The sequence below is a fragment of the Bombina bombina genome, chromosome 7 (genome assembly GCF_027579735.1).
Source record: "Bombina bombina isolate aBomBom1 chromosome 7, aBomBom1.pri, whole genome shotgun sequence".
In the NCBI taxonomy this organism is placed as follows: domain Eukaryota; kingdom Metazoa; phylum Chordata; class Amphibia; order Anura; family Bombinatoridae; genus Bombina; species Bombina bombina.
Genome location: NC_069505.1, coordinates 407934450 through 407942551, shown reverse-complemented (window position 1 = coordinate 407942551; position 8102 = coordinate 407934450).

Below are 8102 nucleotides of genomic sequence, written 5' to 3'. Positions count from 1 at the left end.
ACACCACTCATATCTGGTGGCACAGTAGATTGCACACGCAGTGCCCCAAATTTGAAGTAGGAGGACTGACCAAGCATCTTTTTCCATCTCCCGGTTCCTAAAATCCATGCCATATACACGTCCCCTGATAGGGGGCGTAACAGGCATTAAACTGATCAGAATAGTACTACTTAACACACCACTCTTATCTGGTGCCACAGTAGATTGAACGCGCAGTGCCCCAAATTTGAAGTAGGAGGACCGACCAAGCATCTTTTTCCATCTCCTGGTTCCTAAAATCCATGCCATATACACATCCCCTGGCGCCGCAACTGCCTCTGGGAACCTTACCATGGGTCACAGACCGCACGTCTTGTAATTCTCTGTCTGGGAAATTATCTATCTATCAAATCTATCTATTTTTTTTTTTTTTTTTTTTTTTAAATAGTTTTTATTGAGGTAAATCACAAGGCATACAGCTTATGCATCATAACAAAGTAAATAACAATATATCACAGTACATAAACTACATAACATGGGGCGTATTACCGCCTCAATTGGTACACGTACCTCGTTTTTACAGAGGCCGTCAGTTAGGATCTTACTAGACAATATGGAGCTTAGTGGCTCTTTTTAGTGAATATACAACTGGGACGGCTTTTGGGTTAGCATATAGGATTGTTAGGACTATGTGATAGGGGAATATTGCAGGCGCAGCTGGGATGAGCATGTATGGGGGTTTAGTTTATTGCACCACGCATCTTGTGGGGGTCAAGGGAGGCCATAGTAACACCGTCGCCAGCTCCCTTGGGTGTCCCGTATCCGGTCTCCTCGTATAGCAGGATGTGGGGGAATGGTTGTAAAGGTATGGTGGCAGTGTCAAATGTCAGGTAGTCTAGTTGCGTACATTATGGGACATAAGAGTGTCCCATGGTTCCCAGATAAGGCAGAAATCAGTCAGTGTTTTGCGCTCTCCATATACATAATTTTCCATACTTCTGATGTAATTCATACAGTCTACTACTCCCTGCCATCTGGGGGGCTGGCTTTTCTTCCAATTTCTGGCTACAAGTAGTTTGGTGGAGATGAGGATGTATATTAGTAGGTTTCGTTTAGCTCTAGGGAGCAGGTCCACTCCCAAATGTAGTATCGCCAAGGCCGGGCTGACTGTTTCCACCAGCTCAAGGTCCTTACATAGGGCTTCCACCCTTTTCCATAGACCTGACAGTTTTGGGCATGACCACCAAATATGTGTCGGGGAGCCCCTCTCTCCACACTCTCGCCAGCACATGGGGGAGTGATCAGGGTAGAGCTTCTGCAGTTTAGTAGGTACTAAATGCCATCTTGTAAGTAGCTTAAAATAAAGCTCATATAGGGTGACACAATGGGTGGCCTTTTTGGTGATACTAATTGCTTCCTCCCAAGCCTCTAGTGGGCAGTTGAGTTGTAGGTCTTTCTCCCAGGCCTCCATGTGGATAGTTTTGGAGGGGATAGGGTCTCCCAGTAGGCACTGGTAGTGTACCGAGAGAGGCTTGTGGAGTTGAAGGTTAGCCTTCCAGCGTAATTCCCATAGGGTAGGGTCTCTCAGCGCATCTTCTAAAAAGCCCCAAGAACGCATTAACGCTCGAAGGCGAAGAAGTGTAAAATGGAGCCTCGGGGTTACAGAGGGTAGAGCCAACATGGCCGTATGGATTTTCAACTTCTTATTATCATAGAAGTCTGCTAGAGAGTTCACTTCCGTGGTAGACCAGGAGTTGACAGGGATATCAGGCAAACCCATAAGGAGGCCTCTGATAGAATGTGTGGGTGAGGGGTGTGGGGCTATGAGTCTGTTATGTCTCAATTTCAGCCAGGTCTCCTGGCACTCCTTAACTATGTTATTAGGGATGCAAATTTTTGTCCGCCAATGTGGAGGGAACCACATAAGGTCCTCCAGTTCCATCAGTGCCGGCAGGGATGCCCGTTCTAGCTCCTTCCATCTGGTCTCTGGAAGGTCGTTACCCCACGCTGAAGCATGGGTGATCATTGCTGCCTCATGGTATTTCCTCACGTTAGGAAGGCCCGCACCTCCTCTCTCTATGGGAGCTTACAGTATGTGGGCTGCGACTCGTGGTCTCTTGTTATGCCAAGTGTAGGCATTAAAGAGAGTCTGGAACTTCCGGATCAAAGATACTGGAATTGGGATAGGAATACATCGGAACGCGTATGTGAGTCTAGGCAGGACCATCATTTTGAGAGCCGCTATTCTGCCAAACCATGAGATCTCGCCATACCTATTGGTATTCAATTCGAGTGTGATCTCCTTTAGTAATTTCTCATAGTTTTCTCTTATAATGATCCGTTTGGAATGAGATAGAAATATGCCTAGATGTTTAATGCCCGTTCTGGACCAATTGAAAGGATAAAGGAGCCGAATGTTGCATTCCTCTTCCAAAGGGAGATTGAGGGAATATACCTCAGTTTTACTAACATTTATTTTGTAATATGAGAGTTCGCCAAATTTCTGCAGTAGGCGGAACAATGAAGGGAGAGAATCTAGGGGCTCCGTGAGGAAGACCGTAAGGTCGTCCGCGAATAGAGCTAGTTTCTGAATGGTGTCATGGAGCTGGAGTCCCTGTATTTCAGGGCACTTCCTAATGGCTGCGCCTAGCGGTTCGATTGCCAGCACGAACAGGAGGGGGGACAGGGGACACCCCTGTCTTGTCCCGTTCGTGATCCGTATCGTGGGGGAGCAGAAACCCAAGCCTCTCACCACAGCTGTGGGGGATGAGTAAAGCGCCATGATAGCTTTGATATAAGCATCAGGGATCCCAAATGCCATCAGGGTCTGAGTCAGATAATCCCATCTCACTCTGTCAAACGCTTTTTCAGCGTCGAGTGACAGAGTGAGCATGGGTAGGCCTAGGTCCGCTACCTCTGAATATATGTTCAGGAGACGACGCGTATTATCAGAGCCTTGTCTATTGAGGACAAAACCTACTTGATCTAAATGTATTAGTGTCTGTAGGTGTGTGTTTAGTCTGTTGGCAAGGATCTTGGCGTAGATCTTGACGTCAACATTTATGAGGGAGATGGGCCTATAGCTAGAGCATAGCGATGGGTCCTTGCCATCTTTGTGGATCGTAGTGATGTTAGCCTCCAGGAATTCTGGGAGGAATTCACCGCGTTGGGCCACTCTATTGAAGAGACGAAGCAGAAATGGAGAGAGTGAGGAGCTAAGGGCCTGATAGAAGGCGACAGTGAAGCCATCTGGTCCCGGGGCTTTGTGGGGTGCCAGATCAGCTATGGCCATGCTGACCTCCCTTAATGTAAACTGCTTTGCTAGTGCGGCCTTGGCATCAGCTGTCAGCATAGGTAGGTCTAGTCCCTCCAGGAACTGACGGATGTCATCTGGAGTGGCTTTAGTCGTCAGCTCAGCTGACGCGATGTTATAGAGGGAGGAGTAATATTCTGCGAAGGCTACTCCTATTGCTTTGGGGGAGTGGACCGGTCCCTTCTGAGTTGTGATAGAGGCTATCCTGCTCTGCTGTGTGCGCTTTCTGAGTTTATTGGCTAACAGCCTGTCTGCCCTATTGCCTTTGTAATAATATAGTTGCTTAAGTCTATGTAAACTGTCCTGCACTCGCAAGGTTTCTCTTCTGGCAATTTCATCTCTAATGCGGCCTATCTGTTGGGCTAATAGGGATTCGGGGCATGATATGTTAGTAGCCTCTAAAGAATAAAGCTCCCCATAGAGCTTGGCTAAGGGCTGGTATCCTGTCTTACGACGGTGAGCTAACGTCTTGATGAAATATCCTCTTAAGAATGCCTTAAGGGCTGCCCAGACCATGTCTAGGGTAGTGGAGCCTGTGTCATTGTGTGTCAGGAAGTCAGTTAATTCCCTGAGAAGTGAGGGTAGCTCTCTCTCAGTCAATAGTTGGTCAGGGAGTTTCCAAGGGGGTCTACTAGTCAAGGTCTGTAATTCAGAGAAGTCTAAATAGACCATATCATGGTCTGACCATGTGCATGGTTGGATAGTCGGATTTGTCATCTTATCAAGGGACCAGGAGTCACATATAACAAAGTCGATCCTCGAAGAGGAATTGTGTGCTTTGGAATAGTGTGTGAAATCTATAACAGTAGGGGCTAGGCACCTCCATGCATCGTATAGACAATGTTGGAACATGAGTTTTCTGAAGGCATTGGAGGTTGACGAGGTATTTCTATCTGAGTGAGTGATGAGGGGGGATCTCTTATCTCTATGTGGGTCCCACACCATGTTGAGGTCTCCCCCAATGATTAGGTGGCCTCTCTTTAGTTGGTCTATCCTGGCTAGGACCTGCCTTACAAAGGGGATCTGCTTTGTATTTGGTGCGTATACTGAGGCTAGGGTGTATTGGACGCCATTAAGTTTACAGATTAGTATGAGGAATCTACCTTCTGAATCTTTCTCAATGTGCTCTAATGTGTAGGTTAGATCTCTACTGAGTAGAATTGCCACTCCTCGTGTCTTCCCTGTGTTATTAGAAGCGATTTCACAGATAGGGTAATGTCGCGTGCCCTTAATGGTATTAGTTTCTCCTGACCAATGTGTCTCCTGGAGGAACAGAATGTGGATCTTGTGTGTACGGATATAATTTTGCAAGAGTTTCCTCTTCGTAGGGGAATTGAGTCCCTGCGCATTGAGAGTAGCTATTCTGATCGGTGCCATTGCTAGGTCAGTTTAGGGATAGAGGAAGGGGTACAACCTGAGTGGAAGGTAAAGGGAATGTGGGGGCTGCTATCGAGGAGGCCGGAACGGTAGTCTGTCAAGCTGTGGTGCCTGCTATAGTCTAGAAATCGGGTGTCCTAAATATTATTCTTATGAAAGAGTAATGAAAGGTTGAGGGAGAAAAAAGTGTCAAGAATCACTTTCGCAATGAGTGTCTCTCCTGATGTCTATCAGGGGGGCACAACTATTTTTGTGGGGCGGAGAGGTGCAGAGGTCAGCCGTTACCTCCGCCAAACCCAATAACAATACTGCGTTTAAAATATAACATAAATATAACGTAACATACTTAAATAGATATACAACATGTTAAACAGTATTAGACAAGAACATATAATAAAACTATCAAACCAGAGGGGAAATGTGCTCTGTCATCTGGCCAAGTGACACCTTAATAAAAGGTAGTAGATATCTGTCAATTAGAGCTGTAGAAGTACCTGGCTTATCGTGTAGGACCTAATCAAGGAGGGGACATGATTTTCTGGTTGGGTGAACAGCCTTACAGAGATGGAAAAGTGATAGGTAGCTAAGTCTGTGTTAGTGAGCTGCTTCTGTATAAGGTCGGGGGTTGTGGTTCTAATTAACTTATATACATATACTCTGGTCTTACTTCCTCTAGTAGCCATATTGTAACTTGTGTCACCTATAATCGGGTGTAAGTATATTGTCATTTAGGGGTAAGTCGAGTGTAGGCTAGCAGGGTGTAAGGGTCAGGAGGAAAGCCAGAAGATGTAGTGCGGAGTCAGCTGGTCAGATCTCTGTCAGCGTATCCTGTTGTTAAGTAGACAGAGCAAACATTTCAAAGCAATATGAGGAACATACTTAGGGAAATAATATAACTAGGGTGAGACATTACAGTTTATCCTTCATTCAATCAACAATAAACATAGGGGTAATCATGTCTGATTATATTGGGCACTATCAATGTATATATTGTGTATATTGAATGTTCTATGGTTAGATCGTTAACAGGGAGAGCAAGTACAACTTGTATTTAAACCATAGTACCCAGTGAGGTTATCAGTTCAACTACAAAACTATGGAAATGTGAAAGTACATAGTTTAAGTTAGCATGAAATCTGGATGTCTCACCCATCTTCATCTGTGGCTTTAGGTTCCTTTTAGAAAGCGTGCGTGGGAGAAGCCCACAAAAGTCTCTGGATCGATGCAAAACTGTATTAAGAAAGCTGTAAACGGATTCCCTATGTATCTTCAGCTAAGGATAAGTCCCTTGAGTCTAGGGGTCTTTTAGAAGTGGGCGTCGGCCGTTGTGGCAACGGTCTCCAGGTTGGTGTAGAGGCCCTAAGTCCGCTGTTCTCAGCAGGGCCAGGATCACGGTCTCCTACGTCTCGTGGGAGCAATTCCCATTTCAGTAAAAGTTCTCTGGCCTGTTGTGGCGTCGTTGCGAGGTATTGTTGGCTGTCTTTGGTGATGAACAGTCGAACTGGATAGCCCCATCTATATTTAAGGCCCTTATCTCTGAGAATCTTGGTATACGGATGGTAGTGTCTACGAATTTGGAGTGTGTGCGGGGAGAGGTCAGGGTAAATCTGTAGATCAGCATACTTTTCTGGTAATGACTTTTCTCTTGCAAGGACTCGGATGATCTTTTCTCGGAATGTGTAATAGTGAAGCTTGGCTATTACATCACGGGGCTTCCCCTCATCTGCAGATCTGGGTCTGACCGCTCTATGTGCTCTGTCAATTAGGGTTTCATTGCCCAGGTCAGCGCCCAGTGTTGCTTTGAACAGGTCTTGCAGGTAAGCATCTAGATCCTGTGGTTGGACAGTCTCTGGGATACCTTTAATTCGAATGTTATTGCGGCGTGACCTGTCTTCCAGGTCCGCTAGCTTTAGTTCTAGGTCTGTTATTTGACCAGCCAAGCATTGGGAGTAACTCAGAAGATTGGTATGATCCACTGCAAGGTCTTCCTGTCTGCGCTCCAGCGCATCTGTTCGCTCTCCAATGCTGCCTATATCCTTTTTAAGGTCAGCATGGGATTTGTCGAATTTTCTTGACAGGGAATCATGGTGGCTTGCTAGTAGTGTTGTGATAGAGTCCATCAGATTGTTAGGGGCACCTTCTATGGATGGTAATCTGGAAACTCTTTTTGTTAAGGTTTTGCCAGGTTGGGTGTCTGACAGGCTCCCAGTATCAGAACCATCATCCTCAGATCGTGCATGAGTCATTCTGGTCGGGTGCTGGAAATGGTCAACGACCGTTCTTTTAGGGGTGGCGTGTGGTTTTTGCTTTCTTTTATGGAGTTGAGACATTATAGGCCTGGGCTCTTAAGTGTGGCCTTAAGCTGTTTCGTTGCTGTGTGGTTGCTTTAGTGGGAATCCGTTTACTTCTAGTATGTTGGTTAGGTGATCATGGGTTGGCGGGGTCGTGGGCTGTTGCTAAGGGACTTACATGTTAATGTGTCTTAGAGCCTCTTAGTAAAAAGGAGTATGCTGCAAGTGGACAGCAGGGTCTCAGTTGCTATGGTAACATGGGATGATCTGCAGCCTTGCTTCGAAGTGTCTAATCTCTCTCCCAGGGAGTTGCCCCTGCAGGGCGATGTGGGTCAGGGTATTTGGGTTATGACCCGCAGGCAAGAGGGCCAGCGGGAAAGGGGGGAGAGAGATCAAAATCCCAAGCGCACAACAGTATCAGCGGACCTCCAGCAGGGGAAAAGGAGAGCGGGTATGACCCGTGGGTATGTGAGCCAACAGGAAAGGGAGAAGAGAGTCTTGTTATCTGATAGTAGATATTATTATATCATTAACTGTAGTAAATAACACGAGGAATATGATCCACTATTGCCTTTATTAATATACTATTTGGACTTCAGCAATTATGATGAGGTACCCCTTTAAATATGAGCTTGATTGTAGATCCTCACTTGCACAGTTTATTTCTGTAGCTTTTTTTTTTTTTTTTTTTGTGGTGCAATCCTGATAACATGGAATACTGCAGTTCAAATGCAAAAGACAGTCTTTTTTGTTTTGTATAAATCAATTGTGATGCTAGATATCACTAAAAGGAGGATATGTGTATGTTCTTGTCAATGTATTTCACAATCATCTATTGCTGTTTTAGAATCCCACATGGGGCAGATAAGCTTTGCAGCAGTCGCCTCCTCAATCTGCCTGTACTTTCTTCTCCTCAATTTATAGGAAAACTGATGAAATTATATCCTGTCAGTATCACTTAAAGCACAGTCTCTAGCAATAATTGGTAAAGTGTGAAAGCCTTAAGTTGCTGTGTTATAATATGAAGCTCAAGCCACTCTTATGTATTCTGGTGGTAGTAAGAGAAATAGCTGTCCCTGTTAGCCACTTGCAGGCCTCAAAGTCTGATGAGGGAGCACAATAAGCTTAGTACTGGGATTATT